At 42.4% G+C, this 6600-nt stretch overlaps 1 long non-coding RNA gene across 1 annotated transcript; it reads right to left on the bottom strand.

Moving 5' to 3' along the window:
• Positions 1-940: 940 nt before the first annotated feature.
• On the bottom strand, positions 941-2301 carry LOC136420517 (uncharacterized). Its single transcript, XR_010753236.1, has 3 exons — positions 2109-2301; positions 1364-1473; positions 941-1215 (listed from the first exon to the last, which is right to left on the bottom strand). It is a non-coding gene; the product is annotated as an uncharacterized lncRNA (long non-coding RNA).
• Between the last annotated feature and the right edge of the window lie 4299 nt (positions 2302-6600).

The raw sequence follows: 6600 nt of genomic DNA, 5'->3' as shown, positions 1-6600 counted from the left end.
AGTGTTGATGAGGGTATTCTCCCCGTGACAGTCATCTGTGCACAGCGACAGGTGGGCAGCATTGACTGTGGGCTATTTGCAATTGCAAACGCCGTTGCTCTGGCTGAGGGACGATGCCCCACAGACGTCGAGTTTGACCAGCTGAGGATGAGGGATCATCTCGACAAGTGCCTGATGGGAAAGTCTCTCCAAATGTTCTCAAACTTCAGGAACTTCCAGCAGAGCAAGAGCCTCCAGCAAAGCACGTACCAGCTGAGCATCTTCTGCATCTGTCACGAGTACCGACATGAAGCACCTATGATCCAGTGCGACCAATGTTCCGACTGGTTGCACTACCGGTGTGTGAACATTCCTGCTCGTGATGTGGCCGTCCTTGTGGCAGAAGAGAAGTACATCTGCCCGGCATGCAAGGGAGTTTGAGCAGACCTTGGCCTTGTCTTTGTCCATGCTTGCCTTATTTTTCATTTTTCATGGGGAATAACTAGTCTGTCCAATTCATAGAGTCAATGTTGCCCTTAAATGTATGCGTGACAGTTAAAGTTCATAAAGTTCACTGTTCTCACTGTTTTTAGCATTTAGTCCACAACTGTCAGGCAACATTTTTGGGCATCACGAGAACGGGGCACAGCCACTCTCTATGCTATATATGCATATGACAGCAGCATGGAACGTTAATTACATTACCCTCAATTTTTTTTTTTTTTTTGTTCAAGTTCAGAGGCGTATTCCTTGGTGACTGGGCTTGACTAGGGTTCCACTCCCTAGTCGATGAGGGGGCCCAACTTAATGTTCCATGTTACTGCCTTATGCATCCAGCATAGTTAGTGGTTGTTAAGTGACAACTTATAACTTGGGACCAAAATGTTTTTGTTTTTCTACTTAACTTTGGGGGGTGGGGGATGACACTCTTGGCAGATGACCTCCTCGTAGTGGAAATGAATGAATGAATGAATGAATGTTTTATTTCCGTGTCCTGCGACAAAAGTCGCCCAGCCCATACGGGCTTATAAGACACCATACATAAGAATACATAAACTTGAGTAATGGAAGAGGTACAGTAGTAAATAATGATAATCAGAAATAAATCATAATAATAGCAGTACTGAGTAACAAAATAATATGAGCATAATATAGTGGAAACACAAATAGTGGGTGTCGGTAATGTTGTCAATCACACGCAACAGCTAACGATCTGCCACAGACTCTTCTGTGATTCTATTAAGTGAAGAAAACACAAGACAGAGATGACTGAGTCATTCTTTAACAAACAACACACATAGAAAATGAAGTTCCAGCCCGAACGATATTTAGAATAGAGGAACAAAAACATGCAGGTGTCTGAGGACCATCGATTGGTACCCACAACATGGCAGCAAAGTGTCCCGTTATTCATCTTTGTTTTTATCGTCTTGGAAACGTTACCAGCTGTCAGGACAACTGTGGTGGGTCTATCGTCTTAAGAGCGTTGGTTTCCTGCGGGAAAAAAGAATGATTTGACTGATTTTCTCAATCATACTCATGACCTACGATTTGTGGATTTTGACATTTGAGTTTGCCTCCCATCATCAGGATCAAAACAAACAACAGCATGAACAGGCGTTTCCAAATTATGTGCTCGCATGGCTAAAATAATGTCTCCAATTTCACTCCCTGAATGGTGTTATGTAATGTGGGAGGGTTTGTTCAACTAACTACTAAGTATGTCAAGATATGTCTGGAAAATTGAAACCAAATCCTATGCTGATATCAACAAAATTGACAGTTTAGAGGTTGAGTGACCCTATGAATGAGTGTTTTTCATACGGTAAAACTCGGGTAGGTTTTCTTGTATGCTTTCCATGTATTTTGATATGAGGTCTGAATGCCGGTCGACGTCTTTGCCCAGAAGGGCAGTCGGCTGTAACATGTAACGTTAATTAACTTACTAGTAGTAATAGGTGCAAACTAATTCAGGTAATGTTACGTGTCCGGACCTCTAGACTACTGTACCTATGACCGTATACCTTAAATCTGTTTAGGCACACTGTACACAGCCTTGTAAATGTATATACGTATCAAAATATTATTGTTGACCAAACCGATTTACATGTAAAAACTTACCTGCGCACCTAGTTCATATGGAGCCATCACGTCCGTTTACACCCAATCTGCTCACGAGCTTACGATTGTCAGCAACCAACGACACCGTCTACAGCACAATTTATGTCTGATTTGGGGTGAACTGGCGCTTTACCGCCTATTTTGATTACAAAAACGGCTCATAACAGCAAGCTCGCCATGTAGGCATCGTCGCGGGAGTAAGTCCACGCGTCTGCGCACTAGAATAGTTCTACAGTCCATCACGTGACGGGTCAGAGGCCATGCGGGTATTTGATACTCGTGAGCATCCATTCTAATCTCCACCCTAGTGCTAGTGATGAACTCGCCATGGAGGGTATTGAAGAGGATTTCACTGATCCGAAAGAGCTCATGCGAAAGATTTCGACAGAGACATTGCAGATAACAATTGCTGGGTTGTGAGTATTTGTCTAACTTCGATTCAGGAATTCATGAGTTATGGCGAAATATTTCATTGAATAGAAATTTACTTACTGAAAAACTTGAAAACCAGCCAAGGTCAAACCATAAACCAATTAGTCAAACCAAGTTAATTGGTCAAAAAGGTCCTTTTTTGTAAGACGTAATCGGGCTGTTGACACAAACAGAACAGTAAAATTATACAGTTATTAACTTTATTTACGCATACAGTATTAAATGACGTCTAACAAATCTTGTGTCGGAGTTTAACACGGAAACATATTTTTTTCACAGGCATCTAACCCCAGGGTCAGGCTTACTTGACCTACTGTACTGTTCAGTACTTGCGCTGTACCTTAAAGATCAGCAAAACATTGAGTGCACCAGATGCAAGTTTCAATATGTCTACTGATATTCTTACACGGTGGTTACAATTTCAATAAAGTTAAAAGATCATTATAGCCAACTGCATGCTGTGTCCGTCTGTAGGCCTGTATAGCCCTTGCCGGACTTCAAACTGGCTGTCCGTAAAACTCAAAGGCGTCGGTCTTTCCATGACCGCTGCCGCAAACTCTTTTTAAAACATTCCACGACACTCCATTTCATCCTTACCCCGAAATTAAATCCTCAAGAACTTACAGTAATGAGGGTCTGCATGGGGGGGGGGGGGGGGGGGGGCGGCCGGCCGACAAGATCCGATAATTACGCTTAACGGTGAATTCAGGATGGCCGGTAACGCGTAAATTCAAGACCGTCCCTATGCTATTAAGGACTCATTCATGAGTATTTTTACAAACAAGATTCATCAGTTTGACGCTTGAGATCAGTCGGGCTGGTTAAAGGGAACTTTCCACCGATATAAACACACATGCAGCCGTTAATTTTTGGGCCTACGGACTACTTGAGGATACCCACTCGGAGTAATACAGGAATGAGACCTTAAGGCGGTGTTGACGGGATCTTTACCCTCTGAAACGCTTTTTCCTGCATGCTGATGGGGAATGTTGCTAGAAGAGTAAGTCTCTACTTGTAAAAAAAAAATACACAAGGATTTCAGCTTATTTTCTGAGCGGCGTCACCCCTCCAGACATATCTTTCGTTGGAGCCACGACGTGCTCCGGGGAAAAATTGGTAAATCTTGACACCCTGCAACGCTAGTTCTTGCATTTTGACGGGCAAATATTGCTGGTAATGTAAATTAAGTTCAAGGAGATACAGAATAGTTTCAGCTTGAGTTTTTGGGGCGACGCCCTCCCCGACAATATTTCTTGACGGAGGTGCGACATTACTGTATTGTAAGATGGTAGGATGACTTCGATCAGTACCAGATCATTCTCCTATTTGACAGCGGAGCTGAGGATGCGAGCAACGTCATTGATCAAGTTGATCATGATGCGAGTGCGGGCCCTGTTACCGAGGGGGGGGCCTCAGACCAGGTAAATATTGTGCTTTGGCCTTGTCAAACTCTTTTTCTATGCTCTATGTATCCCTATGAGCTGTCCCTTATGTGGGTTTCTACATAGTTGTATTCATTTAAGGTTTGTCATTGTGTGATATGACTGACAGTTGTCGATTCTGAACCTTGTTTCTCTAATAGGAGAGAAGCCCAACCCAACCCCACCACCCAACCCTGCAGCTCCACCACCCAACCCTGCTGCCCCACCACCAAACCCAGCCCCATCCAACAACAAAGCGTAAGGCAACATTAATTGTATGGATGACATTATACATGATCTAGATGCACAAAATATTAGATGGCTTGTGATGGTTGCAAATTAATGGTACCATTTTTTTCAGCAAAAATGTCTTTTAATGAATGACACCCACATCACTCTTTTTTTATTCTTTTCAGCAAAGATGGACCAAACAGCAGAAACGGCTCCAGAGAGGCGGGGTAATCCCCAGGGGAGGGGTAATCCCCAGGGGAGGGTAATATCCAGGGAGGGATAATCCCCGGGGTAGGGGGAACCCCCGGGGAAGGGGGTTCCCCCCAGGTAGAGGGGGTGGAGGAGGAAGGGGGTTCACCCCAGGTAGAGGGGGTGGAGGAGGAATGGGGTACCCCCGTGGTAGGGGAGGGCACTGGCTAAACCAGTTTTTGTCTGGCAACCCACAATGGGGGGGGGGGTGGCAACATACATTACAACTGCAGTTTCAAATATTGAAGTAGAGCTTTGTACCTAAAATAAAAGTAAATATTGATAGTAGTAGTTTCAGGGACTTTTTGATATCTTCATTAAGATATTCAGTATAACGGCATGATAATATCTCTCTCACGTCTGTTCTTCAGAGTTGTCACCTAGTGTACAGGAAGACAGCTCTTGGTGGTTATATTCCTAAGATAGTTGCCGTATTAGTTTCTAGAAATAAAGTATGATAAGATCGATAATAGTCGTTGTTAAGGTAAAGAAAAGTTTTCACGTCCAAATGGCTTAAAATGGCACTTTCGTAATCTGTTCCCTTATCCATTGCAGTATGCGTTAGATGCCAGTGCCTGGACATTCTCATGTTAGTGTGCGACTATGGATATTTGCTGTATTAGTTTTAGAAATTAAGTATAGTTAGTTGGCTATCAGAAGTTATCAATGTTAAGGTAAAGTTAGGCTTCCATGTCCAAGTGATGGCTTCAAAAGGCACTTTCGTAATCTGTTCCCTTATCCTAAACAGTATACATCAGACGCCTGTGCCTGGACATTCTCATGTTAGTGTGCGACTATGGATATTTGCTGTATTAGTTTTAGAAATTAAGTATAGGTAGTTGGCAATCAGAAGTTATCAAATGTTAAGGTAAAGTTAGGCTTCCATGTCCAAATGGCTTCAAAAGGCACTTTCGTAATCTGTTCCCTTATCCTAAACAGTATGCGTTTGATGCCAGTGCCTGGATTTATTAGCATACGAGACATTTTCTCTATTTACATATCATAAAACATCATTAGCTAATTAGTGATTTTGTTCTAAGGTAAATCTATGTTATCATGTCCAAAATGGCTTTTAAAAGGACACTATTGTACTCTGTTTCCTTATTCATTACAGAATGCATCAGATGCCAGTGCCAGGTCATTATCCTGTGTATTAAGTTTATGGCAAAAATATTGCTTCTTAGTGAATAGTGATCGATTAAGCTAGGTTGATATTTTAGCATTAGTCTCTTGTTGAAAAAATAATCATGTGAGCAGCCAGCTAAGTTGATACTAACAGTACGAACAGCAACACTTAAGTTTACAATTTTCATCTTCACACCTGTGGCATTCATAATAAAGGTGTGGCAGCTCCCTAAGAAGACTTCTTTTGTCTGCTTTAAGTTTGCCTACTGCTTTTCTTAGCTGGTATACACATCTGGAGAATTCAGTTAGGGATTTGTGATCCAACATTTGTGAGCAAATGTAGAATACTTCACTACCACCCCCACCCCATGCTCCAGAGTCTCCCTGTTCATGAATGGATGGTTCCAGACTCACCTCCACCTGAAAGTCTATTTCCCAACGACAGCCCAATATATAGATTTATCTATAAGAAAAAGAGTAAAATCGGTATGAAAGTACAGATACAAACTGTACGGGTTCATGTATTACTATTCAATTTTTTTGTGTCACAACATTTTACCGACTTTGGCGAGCTTGCATTTTCAATCAAAAGAAACTTCAATCGGTCTCTCCCCGGAACCCCCTTGCGTGACTTGGACGAATCTAACTCGCCCTGACGCAGGTATTCATAAGCCAATCAGATCTCCTGATTCTTGGACATTCTGCTCATCAAATCTTCGCGCCAAAAAACGACACTTTTGCATGGCGAAGTCAGATTCAACGCAGGTAGTGGAACAGTACATGCGAGGTGGTTTTTCTTACTGTTTCATACACATTCAGCTGATTCTTTTTCCCTTTATCTTTTCCCCTTTATCTTTTCCCTACATTACCAGTAACGGAGCTGGTGCAAGCCATTGCTATACGACGTCCTTTGCAAATGTGTAATAATATTCAGCCGCGTTAGCGTTTTCGTGTTCCCCAAGCAATTCCTGACATTGATGAAAGGTCAACTTGTAACGTTACAAATTACATATTGTTTGTGTCCTGAAACGTAGAACTGAAC

This window comes from Branchiostoma lanceolatum, chromosome 15 (assembly GCF_035083965.1).
Source record: "Branchiostoma lanceolatum isolate klBraLanc5 chromosome 15, klBraLanc5.hap2, whole genome shotgun sequence".
NCBI lineage: Eukaryota > Metazoa > Chordata > Leptocardii > Amphioxiformes > Branchiostomatidae > Branchiostoma > Branchiostoma lanceolatum.
The sequence above is the reverse complement of the archived record's forward strand: the minus strand, read 5'-3'. Positions and strand labels throughout refer to the sequence as shown.